This window comes from Choloepus didactylus, chromosome 4 (assembly GCF_015220235.1).
Source record: "Choloepus didactylus isolate mChoDid1 chromosome 4, mChoDid1.pri, whole genome shotgun sequence".
NCBI classification, from domain to species: Eukaryota; Metazoa; Chordata; class Mammalia; order Pilosa; family Megalonychidae; genus Choloepus; species Choloepus didactylus.
In genome coordinates this window covers 107,757,950-107,779,757 of record NC_051310.1, presented here as the reverse complement: position 1 = coordinate 107,779,757, position 21,808 = coordinate 107,757,950, and the positions used below count along the sequence as shown (strand labels likewise).

General features: G+C 40.0%; 1 protein-coding gene across 1 annotated transcript in view; it reads right to left on the bottom strand.

The window, feature by feature from the left end:
- LARP6 (La ribonucleoprotein 6, translational regulator) overlaps positions 1–21,808 on the bottom strand; it is a 70,005-nt gene that overhangs the window by 43,443 nt on the left and 4,754 nt on the right. The window lies entirely within an intron of this gene.

Sequence of the window (21,808 nt, the reverse complement as noted above, 5' to 3'; positions counted from 1 at the left end):
AAGAGGAAAAGAGGTTTTATTTACACTGAGAGGACAGGGGAAGTTTTCCCATATCAGCCTCTCTGAAGTGATTTTTCAATTGGCTTTTGTTTCTGTCAGAGACAAAGAGAGGTAATCATCTTAGTTCACAGGTAACAGGTCTGGAGAATTTCACTAATTATTCCTGTTTCCTTCAGGAACTAGGTGACACCTGTGAAAGGTGGCTCAGGCTGTCTAGGAAGATAGATGAAAAGACTTTATTCATATCTGGGAGGACTGGGAGCCATAGATGAATGCTTATTCAACTCTGGGTAAAGACTTTACATTTACATACTGCTTCAGACTTTATATTTACATATTGCTTCTTGGTGAGAATAAGAGCTTCCATTATAGCCTGCTTCCAGCTTTGAAGGTTACATTTTAAGGCTACTTTACAATTTCCTGTTTGCTTACAGTTTTAAGATTATATTTAAAAAGTCACTGTTACAACCTGAGTCTGGATTTTTTCACCCAGCATATGCTTTTGAAATTCATCCATGTTGGTTATGTAAATATTTGTTCTGTTTTCTTGGGGAGAGAATTTCATTGCTTGGATAGACTACAACTTGCTTATCCTTTCACCTGTTGATGGATATTTGGGTTGTTTCCAGGTTTTGGCTCTTAGGAACATTCCTGTAAAAGTCTTTCTGTGGACATGTATTTTCATTTTTCTTGGGTAAATACAAAGGAGAATTGCTTGGTTGAATGATATGGGTAAGTTTACATTTATAAAAGTTTACCAAACTGTTTCCCAAAGTGGTTATACTATTTTACATCCCCAACAGCAATGTATGAGAGTTCCAGTTGCTCTTTATCTCTCCAGTACTTGGTTACTCTAAAACCTTTGAATTTCCATATTGTAACCGATACTGAGCTTTTACTTCATTTTTCCAATTGTTATTGCTAGTATGGAGAAATACTGTGGAGCAAGTTGCTACAACAGTGTATTGTGGGAACACAGGCTCAGAGCACAACAGAAAGTTTCAGTCAATGTTCCTTTTATTGCTTGCACAGAATAAAGAGTTCTGAAAAGCAAATAATCTCTGTGTCACTTATACAGCACAGAGTCCAAAAGAGCAAAAGAAGTCTCATCATGGCTGGTCTCCTGGGGTGGCCCGATACTGCTCTGGATCAGGGATGAGAGAGGGTGGCTCCACACACCTCACTCTGCATCAGAGAAAACAGACAAATCTATACCATTTGAGTGTGGCTTTTTATCCACCTCGGGGGAGGGGGCCCTGCCACTGAGAATGCCTGTTCTGATAAGCATCTGACACTGTTTGTTCCAGGCTTCTGGGTTTAAGGTTTGGTCTGGCCTTTTCATGAGACTTAATCTCCCAGGTTGTGGAATGGCATAGAATAGAAAAGGAGGTGGGGATAGTGGAAGGCCAAGGCCAGAGGATGGCCACTTAATAGCGTGTCTTTGTGACTTCCCAGAGAAGGTAGTTGGGGTAGGCCAGGTCTAGGTGATGGCTGCTTAATAGGTGTCTGTGATTTCCCTAACAAATAGTTGATTTTTGCATATTGACCTTGCCAAAGGCACTTAATGTTTCTAGTAGCTTGTTTTTAATCGATTCCTTAGGAGATTCTATGTACATGATTGTGTCATTGCTGAATAAAGATAGTTTTATTTCTTTATTTTAAACCCATATGCCTTTACTCTTTGTGGGTTTTTTTCCCTCACCTTTATTGTACTGATTATATCTTCAGTACAATTTTGAATAGAAATATAGAAGAGAGGATACCCCTACCTTATTGCTGATCTTAGGGATAAAGTATTCAGCCCTTGAACATTAAATATGATATTCTCTGTATATAATTCATGGATGCCATTTATCGGATTGAGAAAGTTCCCTCTCTTCCTAATTTGCTGAGTTATTATAATGAATGGATGTTGACTTGTTAAATGCTCTATCTGAATCTAATAAGATGATCATATGATGTTTCACCTTCATTCTCTTGATGTGGTGAATTACGTTGATAATTTCTCAATGTGAAACCAACCATGCAAGGCTGTAATGAACTATAATTGTACCTGATGTATTCTTCCTATAATATATTCCTGGGTATGATTTGCTAATAGTTTGCTAAGGACATTTGCCTCAATGTTCATAAATTGTAATAATTTGTCATTTCTTTTCTTGTAATGTCTTTGTCTAGTTTTGGAATCAGATTAATGCTGAAATTGTAATATGAGATAAAGTGTTCCTTATTCCTATTCTCCTGAAACAGCTTGTGGAAAGTTGGTATTCTTTCTTATATGTTTGTTAGAATTTACAAATGAAGTCACTTGGGCCTAGAGTTTTCTTTGTGGAAGGATTCTAATTACAAATTCAATTTCTTTAAGAAAGATAGGGTTATTCAGATTCTCTATTTCTTCTTGTGTATCAATTTTGATAACTTGTCTCTTTTCAGTTCTAGAATTTCCATTTGGTTCTTTTTCATAGTTTCCATTTCTTTGCTGAGATTCCCCATCTCTTCATTCATTATGACTTTTATTTTCCTCTTTGAACATATTTATAATAACTGCCTTACAGTTCTTGCCTTCTAATCCTAACTTCAGATCATCTCGAGGACTTCTATTGATTGCTTTTTATCTTAAGAATGAGCCACACTTTCCAATTTCTTCATGTGACTACTTTTAATTTTATATTGGACATTTTGGACAATATGTTCTAGAGGCGGTAGATTCTATCATCTTCTTCTGAAGCATGTTGAATTTTGTCCTAATAGCTAGTTAACTTAGCTGGATTCAAACTCCAAATGCCATTTTCCCTACCATGGGTAGCAGATAAAATCTCCACTCGTTTTTTAAGTCTTCTTCCCTTGCTTTCTGCCAGGCCCCCTGAGGTCTCTCCTGCACAATTGTAGTTTGATTAATCAAGGAATTGGGTGGAGTTTATATGCAGATTTTGAGTCCCTTTCCCTCTGGCTTCCTCTTTTCCATGACTTGCTCCATAACATTTCACTCTATCAGCCCTGAATTCTTACCTCTGACTCCTCATACAAGTTAAGACAGGAGCTTTCTGCTTAAGTTCTAGTTGCTCTGCACAGCATGGAACGGGCATGCCTTCAGGTGGAAATCTTACCCACTGCAGTTCACTTACATATTGACTCCTTGTTTCTACCTCTTTTGATTGTTCCCCAGGGCCTTCAAAGTTGGTTTTTTAAAAAATTTCTTCCGGAGTTTATAATTGTTAGCCACAAGAGGGTTAAATTGATTCAAGCTTCCCTACCATTAACAGAATAGAAACTGCTTTGTCTGTTGTACATTTAAACAATTTACCAATGTAAATTTGGGGTAATTAAAAGGAAATGACACCATTGCCAACAACTTTTCAGGATTCCCAAAGAGGAATATTTTTGACAGAACTTGACATTCACACACTCTTGACATATCTCTCTTCTCTCACCTAAAGCCCATGGTTTTAAATATGTGTCCAATTAAGTTTCTTAAGTAAAAGAAACAAATGCTGGAGATAATGAAACCAGTTATAAGAATATATTTAAAATATAATTTAAACCTAAAATGAAATTTAAAATTTCTGATCGAGGCCTCTAATGCCTTACCTGGTCTGGCCCTGCATAGTGTTCCAACTTTATCTCTTACCATTCTCTGCTTAGTTCATTATTTCCATCCACCCTAGCCTTTTTGGTCTCCCTCAAATATACCAGAGCACCTGTTCCTATCATCTGGAATGCTCTTCCCTCATAATCATTGTGTGGTTGCTCCTTCTCATCATTTAGGTTTCTGACCTTATATCATCTCCTCAAAGAGCCCTTTTGTGATTACCCTAAGAGAGCTCCCCAGCCCAATTACATTCTATCATCTTATCCTCCTTTATTTTCTTCAAAGCACTAATCACTATCTGAAATTAACCATTCATTTCCTTGTTTATTGTCCGACTCCCCCAATAAAATGTGAGCTCCAAGGGGGCAAAGTGTTTGTGTCTTTTTGCCCAATGTATCCTTAGTGTCTAAAACAGCTGTCTGGTACAGAGTATATGTTTAATAAATACTTACTGAATAAATAAATGAAACACAATATGAGAGTTGTTGAGGTAAACACAACTTTGTTTCCCATTAAGCTCAACTGGTAAAAAAAGATAATTGAAAATATATATGGCAAAAAACAGTATTATGTAAACTATAAGGCCCTTACATTTACTTTAAAATAAAGTTAGTATTTCATTTTACTCTGGGGAAGTGAAACATTACACATACATCATAAAATTATGTAATCAATAAACCAAGTACAAATTATCAATTGATGGGAGAAAAAAACTAAGTGAATAGTTTAAAAAAGGGGTCCTGATATAGCTATCAAATTTGTTTAACATGTAGAAATGAGAGAAAGTCAAAGCGTGAGTTTGGGGGTGAATTATTTAAATTAAAGAGACAGGCTATTTCAGAGCTCGACAACACGTGTTTATTGATAGTATTTAGCTTCAGAAGATTTCAATGCTTAATTTTAAAAGATAATGCTCTCCTTCCTATAATTATGCCTAAGAGGCATCTCCAGGGAACCTCTTTTGTTGCTCAGATGTGGCCTTTTTCTCTCTAAGCCCAACTTGGCAAATAAATTCATTAACCTCCCCCCAAGGAGGGACATGACTCCCAGGGAAATGAATCTCCTTGGTGATGTGGGACATGACTCCCAGGAATGAGCCTGGCCCTGGCAGCGAGGGATTGAAAATGCTTACTTGACCAAAAGGGGGAAAAAGAAAGGTGATCAGCTGAGGTTACAGCGGCTGAGAGATCCCAAATAGAGTCAAGAGGCTATACTGGAGGTTTCTCTTATGCAAGCTTCAGCTAAACATCCCAAATGGCCACAGTATGCCATGCCCTTACCAAAAGTAGTTCCCAAATACCTAGGACCCTAACTGAGATTCTATAAAAGATGCACTTACTAAGTTTTATCTTTCAGAAACTTAAATCCACCAGTGTTCCTATGCCAGAGAAGTCCTAAAACCCAGAGGCAACAGCCTCTTTAAGAATAACAGTCAGATGCAGCCCCCTTCCCCATACTGTCAACACCCCCTTTCAAAATGAACAAATTAGGGTGGTCACTGCCTAGACACCCCTGAAGATGGAGAAAGAGATTAAGTGAGAGGAAGGGGTAGCAACAAACAAGATAAGATTTAACAAAGGTCTATGAATACTGAAACTTTATAGAAATATATATATACACATTTTTTTTTTGGATGCTGGGGTGTTGGAATAGCTGGAAGGAGGTAAATGACATGGTGGAACTGTAACCTATGACACTCTTTGAAATTTGCTCTATAGCTGCTCATTGAATTGTGCTTTGAAAGTCTTTACCTTTCTGTATACACCCTATATTTTACAATGGGGGAAAAACCAAAACTGTGGAACTGTAACCCACAACAATTTTTGAAATTACCTAAACAACTGCTTGTTGAGCTTTACATTGAAAGTTAACACCTTTCCGTATGTATGTTATATTTTACAATAATGGAAATAGCTGAAGTTGTAGAACTGTGACCCATGCCATTCTTTGAAATTTGCTCTCTAGCTACTTGTTAAATCGTATTTTGAAAGTTATCACTGTTATGTATATTTGTTAAAGTTCACAGTAAAAAAATGGATTAAAAAAAAATGCTCTCTTAAAACACAAAACAGTCACCTCATCTAAGCAAAGACAGCAGCAATAACAATAACAATAATAATAATTATGATGTGTTTATACAATCATTGTTCAGGCTCACAACTCCTTGTTAATAGAATTTATTTATTATTCTTTTTATTAAAATTATACTGTTGAAATTAAGTCAGGCATGAAATTAGCTTTGGAAAAAAATTCCTTTGATATAATTATTTAAACTCTTGAGGATAAAATGCACTTAAGTTCTTCCAGTCATGCAGAACTAATAAGACACATAAGGTATAAAATAGGCATTTATTTTTATTATTAATAGAAGATCAGAGTAATAGTAGGTTTCTAAGAAACCACTGCAACAAGTTACTTCTCAAAATTGCCATGGAAATTTTCCTAGTGAATGGCAGATGGAACAGGTAAGTTTCACATGCCTATTTCCCAAATGTAGAATTCAGTAGAGTGATGCTGACAGAGAAAATCTGATACGTTAGAAATACTTTTTTTTGCATGATGTTAATAATTCTAATCTAAATTAATCTAGCCAAATTAATGTGTTACAGAAAGAAGGGATATAAATAGATTTCATTTACAAGGTAATTTAAGCAAATGAAACGCTATCTCTTTAAATTGATTCCCTTCAAAAATTTTCTGTAAGAGCCTATCACCACCAGAAATGTTCACAGGGACTGGTCCTTAGATCATATTACAAACAAACTAAAGAATAAATAACAGAAAATAAATTATCAAGGGTAAAGGTCTTGGCTTCACTTCCAAATCATTTCATAATCTTAGGCTTGGCTGTGATCACTTTTACTGCTCTTTACCTTCAAATTATTTAGAAGGCTACTGACTTTCTAACTCACGAATGTCAAATAAGTCCAATGTGATTGCCGCTTCTGAACTAAGCTTAAAAATTCAATGTTTAATATTGATCTGGAAATGTGTTGCTGTTGTGGTTTTTGTTTTATAACCTGATTTCTAACAGAAAGATAAAAAGATAAAAAGGTAAAAGTAGGTGATAGGAAGGTTTGTGAGCAGGATTTTCTCCATTATCTTGACAGTCAGGCAAACTTTTGCCTTAGAGCTAAATAAATTTTGCTAATACTCAACTGTAAATTATCTTGATGTGTAAGATTTACAAAAGAGAATTATGTGAGTAAATATTTGAAAATCTATAGCATATCAAAGCATTTCATGTTTGTTTTTAATATGTTTCTTCTTTCACCTGCACAGCTATACAAGACAAATCACTTTGTTCACTCTTTTATTTATTTTTATTTTTATTTTCTTTTGCTGTTTAAGACAGAAGCTTTTATTTCTATTCATCCAAATGGGTAAAAAGGCAATGTGTCAAGGCATTACAAACAAACTGTAGTGGCTGGACAAGAGGTTTGGTCCATGGCAGAGTCCAACATACTCAGTGCGAGGGAGCCACAGTGTGGGTGCTGCCTGCAGAAGCTGAGGCCGCAGAGTCCCTCTGGGTGAAGGCCAGGCACCTCTGGGTGAGGAACTGGTGACAGTCCACATAGGAAGGTGGCAGTGGTGGTGGTGGCGGCTGCTGCTGCTGCTGCTTCAACAATGCCAGAGGTTTAGAGTTCAGAGTCCTACATGTAACCATTGCCCCAGAGAAGAATTTTTCATTTTCTAATTTTTTGGGGTAACAATATACAAAGTTATTGCCAAGGACTTTGCTCTGCAAATTATACTATTTACACTTGTGTATTCAGAAAAACACAGCAAATAGATATAGATATTTTAAATAAGATTTCTAAAAACCAACCTGATCATCATCAGACCATAGTGAGTTATAGTCAAGAGGCTAATGTCATGTACGTACCCGTACAGTAGGGGAAGGTTTTCTACCCACAGCTACACTCAACTTTCTCTTAACCTCCCAACCTGGGCAAAGGAAGGGCTAAGGCTGAGCCAGGGCCACCTTACTCCTTAGTGAGGGAGCCCGTTCTTGAACTGCCCAGGGTTTCAGGTTTAGACTAGCTGACTCCTACCTCCATCCCAAACAATGAGTTCTGCTGGGAGAAGCAAGTCTTACAGCCCCTCTCCTCCAGGAACACCATGTACCAGGAAGACCAGGATGCATGGGCTTGGGTGGTGGTGCCAACAGGCTGAGCCAGGCTACAGGCCCGCCTGGCCAAGGGCACCCTGGGAAGCAGGCCCATCAGCCTCACTGTTCCCAGAAGTGTCCTTGCCCTAATTATGGCCATCTCAGGAGACCTGTCTTCTCCCAAGGATGTAGTAGCTAGGCCCTGACCAGCACCTCAGAGACCAAAGATTCATCATAACAGACCAGACAAGAGGGCCCAGGGTGAAAGGAAGGCCTGACTTCAAAGATGCTTCAGGAGAGACAGGATAAATGCTATTGAAGGCTAAAGTATGTGAAGTCTGCCCAAAGAAGGCAGCTCCTGACTCAGAAGAAGAAAAGCAGAGCAAAGGCAGGGGTATTCCTGCCTTCAGCAAGCATTCACTTTGCCTCTTCAAGCCCTGGTGTGATGGAAAATAAGTTCATCTGGAAGCCAGAGATAGCTTGCAAGACAGCCATAGCCACCTTTGATCCCTGTGAGACAGAAAGACAGACAGAGCCTTGAGATGCATGCAATTTGGTTCCCCATCTGAGTTTCTAAAAACCATCCTCTACAGGAAAGGTAACCATAAATGGCAGCTAAGCCACATCCCACATGGCCATTGCAGGTCCCATCTCTGAAAAAACACCATATTAAGTGAGCAGGGAGAAAAGCAGCACTCAGTAACTCCTCTCAGAAATTAGGACCCTGCCTGATAGGGAAGAATGGTCTAAGCAAAAATAAGACCACGGTTAGAGGAAGGGAGGCACTGAATTTCTGGCATATCATCAAGTAAAAGAAGAGGTATCTTTGGAACCAAAGCTTTTCTAGCTAAATTCCAAATCACACCTCATGCACAGGCCATCATCACTACTTCAGGGGTCAAGGCTGCAGCCTTAGGAAGCCAGTGAGATGAGGTACACAAGAAGGCTTAGAAAGTTCCACGCACATGTCAAGGAAACGAATGTATCTGGACTGATGTGTCTTAGCGGTGACCCACCACATCAGAGGCCTCCTCAAGCCCAGGAAGCGCTTCTGAGCAGCAGGAGGAGGGGAGAACACAAACTATCCAGAAGAGAGGAAAGAAGTTGAAGAAACATAACTTTCTTAATTACAAGTGGAGAGGGAACTTCTTAAGAATAGTCTTCCTAGAAATCTGAAATTCCTATCCCTATTCTTGATTCATCTTTATGCACAGTAAAACAATTCTGATTCCCAGAGCAGCAGGAATGTTTAGGTTGAAGTCAAAAGAGAATTTCCTATCATCTCTTTTCAAAACTAAGAAGGAAAATGAGACAGACAGAACAGCCTGGCGTGGGCAAGGCTCTAGTTCCGTAAGTGACTTCTGGAGCCTGGAGCCATGCCAGGACTCGACTGCCTGAGGAAAGGCCACACCTGGCATCATAGCTAAAGGGACAAATTCCACCTTCTTTACCAAAAGAGGCTGAATCTCCATCTGTGCCAGGCTCACGTTTGTCCTTTTCCTTTCCCCGAACCCAGAAACACTTCTAGAAAATGGTGTTCCTTCTCAGAAATGAGATGTTACACACCTAGTGTTATCAGAGCCTGAGAGCCACCCCACACTTCAAGGAGACAAGACCAGTTGGCAAAATCCAAGAGGTGCACACACTCCCCAAGGGAGAGCCAGACAAGCCTCAAGACAGCAGCCAACATGCTTCACAAGCACAATTTCTCAGTGACCCTTTTTCCTTCCATAACCGTCATCTGAGTCTCAAAGATTACAAAACAACTTCACTGAGAGCAAGCAGCATCCAATTTCCTAAGTTTTTAGTGGTTTCCTGCCTAGGTACCCACCCTTCCTGCAGCCCCCACCATCACCTGCCACCAAGAGTCCACCTCCCACCAGACAACTGCTCCCCGAGGGCCTGGCAGTAGTCACCCAGCTAGGCACACCTTCCAGGGCTCTTCCCACACCTGCTCCAACTCCCCCACTACCCCCCACCCCAACTTGGTACCAGACAAGAAGCCTCCAAGGGCCAGATGGAAGCTTCTTCACAGTGCTGGACCTCCAGCCCGCAGCTCCTACCCCCTGTCAGCATCACGTGACTGCAAGAACTGCATCGGGAAGAGCCAAGGTGGGGGGGGCTGGTGCCACCACTTCCCAGCTGTGTGATTTTGGGCAAATGCCTTTCCTTCTCTAAGCTGTATGGGATCCTCACCTCCTCCCACAGCGCTGTTGGGGATTAAATGAAATGGCTCTACCGGCACTTGTATGTCTTTTTTCTCCAGGCCCTCCTAGGAGCCCCTGCCAAGGCACCCACTGTGTTCCTGTCACTGCACAGGCAGCACCCACTGTTAGCTTGTGTTCGGGTTAAAATACAACACTGGCATCTAGCGCCATCCCTGGCACTTCACAGACACTCCCTTCAACCAGCCTGGGGACTCTTCTCTGAGGGAAAGGACCTTTGAAGAATATATAGCAGTATATACATTTATGTTTTTGTGTTTTTTTTTATTGTCCCAATGACACTGAATCCACCTTGGGGCATGCATCATGTCTGACTCAACCTTAGTCTCCCCAACACCCAGAAGAAGGCCTGGCCCAAAGCAGTTTTTGATGCACTGGAGCAGCATTTGCTTCTACCTGTTATGCACACACAGCCTGCCTTAGTAGGCTGTAGGCTTCTTGAAAGTACAGACCACCTTCTCTCAACTTATCTGAAGGCCTCCCATGTTCCCTACACCCAGGCACATGCAGAGAGGAAGAGAATACAAGCACCACCATTCTCTCAAATACCCCTCAACACTAAACTAGAAGAAGCAGTTTACCGGCCCCATTCTCCCTGGTGGGCACTGTCGTCCCCTGGCCCAGGGCTGGATGCCATCAGGCCCACCCCTCCCGCTCAGCCAGGCCTGTGAAGTCTGCATCCCTGCTTCTCCACTCCCTCTGCTGCAGCCCCAATCAGCCTCCCTCATTCCTCACCTGGCCATTCACAACAGTCTCTTCCCCACCAGTCTTCCTGCCTCTAATCTTTCCCCATCAACTGTCCAAATCAATCCTCTAGAAATCTCTCACCACTGTAGGTGTCAGTTATAACTGAAGGGCACAGCACCCAGGGTCTTGCACAAAGTGGCCCCAAACTACACAGCTCCAGCTCTAGCCACTTCAACCCTCCAAACCAAGCCTGGACCCAGTAACAAGGAATTTTGGGCTGTTCTGAGTAGGCCATGCTCTTTTGATGCATACTGTCTATTCACTCTTGATATCCCAGTCTTTATCTGTTTCTGAATCCCTGGGGTAAATGTCAAAGAGAGACTAAGTTCTAGACCACAATTCATCTGTCTGAGTAGTTGCATGACATAGTTGTTTTCCAAATACTTTCACTTTGGCCTGAATATCTGAAAGAGAATAAATATAAGACCTTGCTTTTCATATATCTTTCCCATACAAAACATCAATTCAATCAATCAATCAACTGAAGAGTCAAAACATACTGGGCCTTCTTCACACTGAGTAGGTACTAAAGTGACATTAGATAGATTACTAAAATCTACTGGTGTTGCATAGCTTCATTTTCACTTGTAACCTGAAAGTATAAATCAGAGTAGAATTATATCAAAGATAAGTTTACCTTCTATGATTTTATCATCTAAAAGTTACAAGTAGTAAAAGAGTATAACTAATACATTACAAGGTCACATATTAGTAAGGCTGAACTTTAAATAAAGGCAAGCTGACTCTACAGTCCAAACTCTTAAGCCCTCTGCCATATTGTTTTTTACTACCTCTACATCACAAATTGCTAAGCATCTGGTCAAACAGAAATATATAAGCTATTTGCTTACAGCTCATTTTTCCCCCCTAAAATTAACAACTGGGAGAGATAGTCCTACTAGTATTAAACCGCTGGATGTCATAATACTAGCATTATTACAGAAAACCTAACTATCATCCTTTATACCTTAGAGAGAAATCCTTTAATTAGATAATATAACTGGCTTTAATACTTTCCTGAGAAAAATTACACTGTGAAATGGAAATTTCAATTTGTGGGGGAAGGATTAGGGGAAAGTAAAAGGTAGAAAGGAGAAGGATTTGGGTAACATAAGCATGGGTACCTAGTCATTATGTTGTAGAGGGCAAGAAAAGATATTTGGAAAAGGAAAGGTTGCCTAGAAAGAGAAGCTAGTAAGTGACAGGGAAATGAAAACAAAGTTAAAGCACTTTGCAATTTTGCCTGCGGTCTCAGTAGTAGTAACTGCTTGGAGACCACTGAAAAAATATTTTAACAGGCATCTTTGGTTGCTGTTCAATAGCTTATTAATATCCAAGTTATAGAAATTTTGTGAAGAGACTTTTGTAAAGAATTCCTTTATAATTTTAAAAATTACACCAAATATCATTAAGGTTTCAAATAAATTTTTAAAAATTAAATTCAGCTTTATTGAGATATATTCATATACCATACAATCATCCATGGTATACAATCAACTGTTCACAGTACCTTCATACCGTTGTGCATTCATCACCCCAATCTATTTTTGAACATTTCCCTTATACCAGAAAGAATGAGAACAAAAAAAAAAGTAAAAAAGAACACCCCCCCATCCCACCCTATTTTTCATTTAGGTTTTATCCCCATTTTTCTACTCATCCATCCATACACTGGATAAAGGGAGTGCGATCCACAGGGTTTTCACAATCACTGTCACCCCTTGTAAGCTACATTGTTATACAATCGTCTTCAAGAGTCAAGGCTACTGGGTTGGAGTTTGGTAGTTTCAGGTATTTACTTCTAGCTATCCTAATATACTAAAACCTAAAAAAGGGTTATCTATATAGTGCATAAGAATGCCATCCAGAGAGACCCCTCGACTCCATCTGAAATCTCTCAGCCAGTGAAATGTTATTTCATTTCGCATCCCCCTTTTGGTCAAGAAGATGTTCTCAATCCCACAATGCCTGGTCCAGATTCATTCCCAGGAGTCATATCCTGCCAGGGAGATTTACACCCCTGGGAGTTGGGTCCCATGTAGGGGGGAGGGCAGTGAGATCCCCTGCCGAGTTGGCTTAGCTAGAGAGAGAGGGCCACATCTGAGCAACAAAGAGGCACTCGGGGAGACTCTTTGGCACGATTATAACCAGATTTAGCTTCTCCTTTGCAGTAGTGAGCTTCATAAGGGCAAGCCCCAAGACTGAGTGCTTGGCATACCAAGTCATCAGTCCTCAATGTTTTTGAGAACACCAGCAACAACTCAGGTGAGGAAGTCTAACACTTCCACATTTTCCCCAAGCTCCTCAGGGAGGTCGTGCATATATATTTTTATCTTCTGCCCAAATTACTTTGGGATTTGTCTCTATTTCACACTAACCTATGCAAACCTACCAGATCTCACTTCCTATCAAATACAATTTTTTTTTAAATCTTCATTTTATTGAGATGTATTCACATACCACGCAGTCATACACAACAAATCGTACATTCGATTGTTCACAGTACCATTACATAGTTGTACATTCATCACCTAAATCAATCCCTGACACCTTCATTCGCACACACACAAAAATAACAAGAATAATAATTAAAGTGAAAAAGAGCAATTGAAGTAAAAAAGAACACTGGGTACCTTTGTCTGTTTGTTTGTTTGTTTATTTCCTCCCCCTATTTTTCTACTCATCCATCCATAAACTAGACAAAGGGGAGTGTGGTCCTTATGGCTTTCCCAATCCCATTGTCACCCCTCATAAGCTACATTTTTATACAATTGTCTTCGAGATTCATGGGTTCTGGGTTGTAGTTTGATAGTTTCAGGTATCCACCACCAGCTACCCCAGAACCTGTAAACGGTTGTCTAAATTGTGTGGAAGAGTGCCCACCAGAGTGACCTCTGGGCTCCTTTTGGAATCTATCTGCCACTGAAGCTTATTTCATTTCCTTTCACATCCCCCTTTTGGTCAAGAAGATGTTCTCCATCCAACGATGCCGTCTCTACATTCCTCCCCGGGAGTCATATTCCACATTGCCAGGGAGATTCACTCCCCCGGGTGTCTGATCCCACGTAGGGGGGAGGGCAGTGATTTCAGCTTTCAAGTTGGCTTAGCTAGAGAGAGAGGGCCACATCTGAGCAACAAAGAGGCATTTGGGAGGAGGCTCTTAGGCACAATTATAGGGAGGCCTAGATTTCCTTTGCAGCAACCGTCTTCCCAAGGGTAAAACCTATGGCAGAGGGCTCAACCCATCAAACCACCAGTCCCCTATATCTGTGGTCATGTTAGCAACCATCAAGGTGGGGTAGGCCAGTACCCCTGCATTCTCCACAGGCTCCTCAAGGGGGATCTACATATTTGTTTCCTTTTTTTTTTTTTAACTTTTTTTTCTCAATCAACTGTATGAAAAATAAAAAAAAATTAAAAAATTAAAAAAAAGATTAAAAAAATATTAAAAAAAAACCCATACAATAAAAGAACATTTCAAAGAGACCATAACAAGGGAGTAAGAAAAAGACAACTAACCTAAGATAACTGCTTTACTTCCAACATGTTCCTACTCTACCCCAAGAAAGTTACCTAATATAGCAACATTTCTGTGAACTTGTTCCTACTATACCCATCAGAAATTAACAGACCATAGTCATTCCTGGGCATCCCCAGAACGTTAAATACCTTATCTGTTCTTCTTGGATTATTGTTCTCCCTTCCTTAATTGCTCTCTATTGCTAGTTCCCCTACATTCTACATTATAAACCATTTCTTTTACATTTTTCAAAGTTCACATTAGTGGTAGCATATAATATTTCTCTTTTCGTGCCTGGCTTATTTCGCTCAGCATTATGTCTTCAAGGTTCATCCATGTTGTCATATGTTTCACCAGATCGTTCCTTCTTACTGCTGTGTACTATTCCATCTTGTGTATATACCACATTTTATTTATCCACTCATCTGTTGAAGGACATTTGGGTTGTTTCCACCTCTTGGCAATTGTGAATAATGCTGCTATGAACATTGGTGTGCAGATATCTGTTCGTGTCACTGCTTTCCGATCTTCCGGATATATACCGAGAAGTACAATCGCTGGATCGAATGGTAACTCTATATCTAGTTTTCTAAGGAACTGCCAGACTGACTTCCAGAGTGGCTGAACCATTATACAGTCCCACCAACAATGAATAAGAGTTCCAATTTCTCCACATCCCCTCCAGCATTTGTAGTTTCCTGTTTGCTTAATGGCAGCCATTCTAATCGGTGTTAGATGGTATCTCATTGTGGTCTTAATTTGCATCTAATAGCTAGTGAAGCTGAACATTTTTTCATGTGTTTCTTGGCCATTTGGATTTCCTCTTCAGAGAACTGTCTTTTCATATCTTTTGACCATTTTATAAGTGGGCTGTCTGTACTACTGTCATTGAGTTGTAGGATTTCTTTATATATGTACGATATCAGTCTTTTGTCAGATGCATGGTTTCCAAAAATTTTTTCCCATTGAGTTGGCTGCCTCTTTACCTTTTTGAGAAATTCCTTTGAGACACAGAAACTTCTAAGCTTGAGGAGTTCCCATTTATCTACTTTTTCTTTTGTTGCTTGTGCTTTGGGTGTAAAGTCTAGGAAGTGTCCGCCTAATACAAGGTCTTGAAGATGTTTTCCTACATTATCTTCTAGGAATTTTATGGTACTTTCTTTTATATTGAGATCTTTGGTCCATTTTGGGTTAATTTTTGTGTAGGGAGTGAGGCAGGGGTCCTCTTTCATTCTTTTGGATATGGATATCCAACTCTCCCAGCCCCATTTGTTGAAAAGACCATTATGACCCAGTTCAGTGACTTTGGGGGCTTTATCAAAGATCAGTCGGCCATAGATCTGGGGGTCTATCTCCAAATTCACAATTCGATTCCATTGATCTATATGTCTATCTTTGTGCCAGTACCATGCTGTTTTGACAACTGTGGTTTTATAATAAGCTTCAAAATCAGGGAGTGTAAGTCCTCCCACTTCGTTTTTCTTTTTTAGAGTGTCTTTAGCAATTCAAGGCATCTTCCTTTTCCAAATAAATTTGATAACTAGCTTTTCCAAGTCTGCAAAGTAGGTTGTTGGAATTTTGATTGGGATTGCATTGAATCTGTAGATGAGTTTGGGTAGAATTGACATCTTAATGACATTTAGCCTTCCTATCCATGAACATGGAATATTTTTCCATCTTTTCTTTGTATAGGTCTTTTACATCTTTGGTTAACTTTATTCCTAGGTACTTGATTTTTTTAGTTGCTATTGAAAATGGTATCTTTTTCTTGAGTGTCTCTTCAGTTTGTTCATTTCTAGCATATAGAAACATTACTGACTTATGTGCATTAATCTTGTATCCCGCTACTTTGCTAAATTTGTTTATTAGCTCTAGTAGCTGTATTGTCGATTTCTCAGGGTTTTCCAGATATAAGATCATATCATCTGCAAACAATGACAGTTTTACTTCTTCTTTTCCAATTTGGATGCCTTATATTTCTTTGTCTTGCCGGATTGCCCTGGCTAGCACTTACAGAACAATGTTGAATAACAGTGGTGATAGCGGGCATCCTTGTCTTGTTCCTGATCTTAGAGGGAAGGCTTTCAGTCTCTCACCATTGAGTACTATGCTGGCTGTGGGGTTTTCATATATGCTCTTTATCATGTTGAGGAAGTTTCCTTCAATTCCTACCTTTTGAAGTGTTTTTATCAAAAATGGATGTCGGATTTTGTCAAATGCTTTCTCAGCATCTATTGAGATGATCATTTGATTTTTCCCTTTTGAATTGTTAATGTGTTGTAATACATTGATTGATTTTCTTATGTTGAACCATCCTTGCATGCCTGGAATGAACCCCACTTGGTCATGGTGTATGATTTTTTTAATGTGTCTTTGGATTCGATTTGCAAGTATTTTGTTGAGGATTTTTGGATCTATATTCATTAGGGAGATTGGCCGGTAGTTTTCCTTTTTTGTAGCATCTTTGCCTGGTTTTGGTATTAGATTGATGTTAGCTTCATAAAACGAGTTAGGTAGTGTTCCATTTTTTTCAATGTTTTGAAAGAGTTTAAGTAAGACTGGTGTCAGTTCTTTCTGGAAAGTTTGGTAGAATTCCCCTGTGAAGCCATCTGGCCCTGGTCATTTATTTGTGGGAAGATTTCTGATGACTGATTGGATCTCTTTGCTTATTATGGGTTGGTTGAGGTCTTCTATTTCTTCTCTGGTCAGTCTAGGTTGTTCATATGTTTCCAGGAAATTGTCCATTTCTTCTACATTATCCAGTTTGTTGTCATACAGGTGTTCATAGTATCCTCTTACAATTTTTTTAATTTTGTCGGGATCTGCAGTTGTCACCGTTTTCATTCATTATTTTGTTTATATGGGTCTTCTTTTTGATTTTGTCAGTCTAGCTAGGGGCTTGTCAATCTTGTTGATCTTCTCAAAGAACCAACTTTTGGTGATATTTATCCTCTCTATTGTTTTTTTTGTTCTCTATGTCATTTATTTCTGCTTTAATCCTTGTTATTTCTTTTCTTCTACTTGGTTTAGGATTGGTTTGCTGTTCATTTTCTAGCTTCTTCAGTTGATCCATTAGTTCTTTGATTTTGGCTCTTTCTTCCTTTTTTAATATATGCGTTTAGTGCTATAAATTTCCCCCTCAGTACTGCTTTTGCTGCATCCCATAGGTTTTTGTATGTTGTGTTCTCATTTTCATTCGTCTCTATATATTTAGCAATTTCTCTTGCTATTTCTTCTTTAACCCACTGATTGTTTAGGAGTGTGTTGTTTAACTTCCAGGTATTTGTGAATTTTCTAAGTCTCTGATGGTTATTGACTTCTAATTCTATTCCATTGTGGTCAGAGAATGTGCTTTGAATAATTTCAATCTTTTTAAATTTATTGAGCCTTGTTTTATGTCCCAGCATATGATCTATCCTGGAGAAAGTTCCGCGAGCACTAGAAAAGTATGTGTATCCTGGTGATTTGGGATGTAATGTTCTATATATGTCTGTTAAATCCAATTCATCTATCAGATTGTTTAGGTTTTCAATTTCCTTATTGGTCTTCTGTCTGGTTGATCTATCTATAGGAGAGAGTGATGTGTTGAAGGCTCCCACAATTATTGTGGAAACATCAATTGCTTCCTTTAGTTTTGCCAGTGTTTCTCTCATGTATTTTGTGGCACCTTGATTGGGTGCATAAACATTTATGATTGTTATTTCTTCTTGTTGAATTGCCCCTTTTATTAGTATGTAGTGGCCTTCTTTGTCTCTCAAAACATCCCTGCATTTAAAGTCTATTTTATCTGAGATTAATATTGCTACACCTGCTTTCTTTTGGCTGTAGCTTGCATGAAATATTTTTTTCCATCCTTTCACTTTCAATTTCTTTGTGTCCCTGTGTCTAAGATGAGTCTCTTGTATGCAACATATTGATGGTTCTTTTTTTTAAATCCATTCTGTGAATCTATATCTTTTAATTGCAGAGTTTAATCCATTTACATTCAATGTTATAACCGTGAAGGCATTTCTTGAATCAGCCATCTTATCCTTTGGTTTATGTTTGTCATATATATTTTTCCCCTCTCTCTATTAATATCCTTTATTGTACCCATACCGAATCTCTTTAGTACTGAACCTTTCTCCAAGTCTCTCTCTCCTTTCTTTGTTTCTCTGTCTGTAGGGCTCCCTTTAGTATCTCCAGTAGGGAAGGTCTCTTGTTAGCAAATTCTCTCAGCATTTGTTTGTCTGTGAAAAATTTAAGCTCTCCCTCAAATTTGAAGGAGAGCTTTGCTGGACAAAGTATTCTTGGTTGGAAATTTTTCTCACTCAGAATTTTAAATATGTCATGCCACTGCCTTCTCGACTCCAGGGTGGCTGCTGAGTAGTCACTACTTAGTCTTATGCTGTTTCCTTTGTGTGTGGTGAATTGATTTTCTCTTGCTGCTTTCATAACTTGCTCCTTCTGTTCTGTGTTTGACAGTGTGATCAGAAGATGTCTTGGAGTGGGTTTATTTGGATTTATTCTATTTGCAGTTCGCTGGGTGTTTATGATTTGTGTATTTATGTCGTTTAGAAGATTTGGGAAGTTTTCCCCAACAATTTCTTTGAATACTCTTCCTAGAACTTTACCCTTTTCTTCCCCTTCTGGAACACCAATGAGTCTTATATTCAGACGTTTCATATTATCTATCATATCCCTGAGGTCCGTTTTGATTTTTTTGAATTTTTCCCCCATTCTTTCTTTTGTGCTTTCATTTTCCATTCTGTCATCTTCCAGGTCACTGATTCATTGTTCAACTTCCTCTAGTCTTGTACTGTGAGTATCCAGAATCTTTTTAGTTTGGTCAACAGTTTCTTTAATTTCCATAAGATCATCTATTTTTTTATTTAGTCTTGCAATGTCTTCTTTATGCTCTTCTAGGGTCTTCTTGATATCCTTTGTATCCCATACTATGGTCTCATTGTTCATCTTTAGTTCTTTGAGTAGTTGCTCTAGGTGCTGTGTCTCTTCTGATGTTTTGATTTGGTTGCTTGGGCTTGGGTTATCCATATCGTCTGTTTTTTTCATATGCTTTAGAATGTTCTGTTGTTTTTGGCCTCTTGGCATTTGCTTAACTTTATAGGGTTCTTTTAGGATTTGTAGACCAATTGAAGTCCTTATCTCTAATTTATCAGATCTACAGCTTCGTGGAGTACACTTTCTCTAACTAACCAGCAGGTGGTGTCCACGAGCCACCTGTTCTCCACAAGCCAGTTCTTCCCTGCTTTGCCTTTGTGGTGAGTGAGGGAGTGAGTCTTTTGGGGTCCAATTGGTGTACCAAGCTTGCGTGTGTAGCTGGTGTTGCCTGCCCTGTGTATGGGGCATGTGTCTGGGTGGTCAGGGAGAAGGGGTGGCTCGTACAATCAAATCTCCCTGGTGTTCCTGGAGTTTGAAAGCTACTGAAATAGTCTAAACCTTCAGTTCAGTCCTGCCACAGTTCGTCTCTCCCACTGACCCACAAGTCCTTGGTATTGGCGTATGGCTCCTGAGACTTGCGAGTGGGTCCCTCTTCCAGGCCGTGCACCCCCTGGTCCTCTGTTGACAGATGACTGTGCTATGTCACAGGTGAGTGCCATCCCCCCCAGGGCGGTTCTGGGCTGCTGGGCTGTGTAGGGCAGCTCCCAGTCTGCTGAAATGATGGCTGAATGGGGCTTTATTAATTCACACTGCTCCACCTTCCCAACTCTGGGACAACCAACTGAGGGTGCAGGGAAGGCTAATGTCCACGCCCAGTTTTGTGGTGTGTGCCTGTTATTTGAAGGGCTTCCGTCACACTGGGTTGTCTGGGGCAGCTCTGGGCTGGCGATGGGCAGGAGTGTTTCCTGTCCACCAGGATGATGGCTGTGAGCGGACACCCCACTTTTCTTGGGAAGTTGTGGTGTTTAGTGAATTTTCTCAGCCACTGGATTATTGCCTTTTGTCTCAGAGCTCTCTTAGTTCTGCTCTTGTCTTGACCTGCCCAAATTGCAAGTCTTTGAGGCTTTCTGCATTGGGCTTCTTAGAGTAATTGTTTTAGAAAAAGAAAAAAAGATTAGAAAAAAACAAGGGCCCTGCTCACAGATTTAATAAGTTATTGAAATGCTAAGAGACAAAGCAATTAGGGCCATTAAGGAAAGGTCCACAGGGCAGAGAGATCAGTTGTTCTTCGGGATGTGCATATGAGCCTCAGGGCCTGAGCTCTGCCCTTCCCCTTTCTATGTTCACCAGAACTCCAAAAATCCTCTGCTTTTATTCTGGAGTTTTTTTCTATGCCTGTCTCCTCTCTGCTGGGCTGGCTGCTCTCAGATTCTCTGGTGTCTGGTCTCAGTCTATCTATGGTTGGAGTTTGGATCAGTAGAATGAGTTTCCAATACGGGCTGCCACTGCAGTTCTCCCTTCTCCTTCCTGGAGCTGACAGCCCCTCCTCCCACGGGAGTGAGCCTGGCAGGGAGGGGTGTGGGTCCCCAGCCACAAAAACTTACAGATTTCGCTGATCTCAGCAGTTCGACGTGTTCATGAGTGTTGTATGAAGTATGGCCAAAGTCAAATTGCTCTGTGGTGTCCAGTCCACGCAGTTCCTGGCTTTCTACCTACTTTCCTGGAAGAGTATCTAAAACATACAGCTCACCAATCCGCCATCTTGCCCCACCTTAGAGTATTCATTTTAAGCCATAAATCACATCATGTCACACATCTGCTTGTAATCCTTCAATGATCCCTCATTTTAGTGGCCTGCCTGTGTTCAGGTTTGGCTGCTGAGCAATCTCCAAAATGTTAATACACGCATATTCAAAACTCTGATGCCTCCGCCTGGGTAAGAACAAATAAAGCTGGTACAGAGGGCATGGAGGTCAAGCACAGCCCAGAGGCCAGAGCTTGCAAGTTCAGCTTTGGGTGCAGGGGCGATAGGTCTCTGGACACTGAGGTTGCTGCAGTGTACAATGGATTCTCGGAAGCTTCTTTCTCCAGTGCCAAATTCCTAGGAGAGCACACTTTTGTCTTCCTGCTACTTTCCCCGGCGCTGCTGCTTGGGCCTCGGCTGCCGCTGCCTCCTCCAGGGCTCCCGCGGCTGTAACCTTCCGGCTGCAGGGGATCTTGGGCTGGCATGCGCACTCAGTCGTGCAGTTCCGAGTGAGTTGAGTGGCTTCTGTTCCAAATAAAATTTTAAAGGGCTGATCTTTATTTGTGACTATAGAATTATGATCAATTTCCACTCTTCCAAGCCAAGCTTTATAAAAGTCTAGAATATGAATGTTTCTTTACAAAACAGATGTAGGCTTGATAAAATGGAGTTTTAGTAGTTAAATCAGGCTTTAAAGAATGAGTTTTATTCCCTTTACAACAGAATACATTTACCATTGAGAAAAATTTGAATCATATAGAGACACAAAAATGTGGAAACAGACCTGTGTCTATATGGACACTTGATTTGTGACAAAATTCACACTGCAGGGCAATGAGGAAATACTAGCCTTTTCAATGAAAGGTCCTCAGTCAACTGAGTATCTATATGAGGAAAAAAAGTGAAACTTGAACAGTACCTCACACCATATACAAAATTCAATTCCAAATGGATTGTAGCTCTGAATGTGAAAAGTAAAAATAATAAAGTT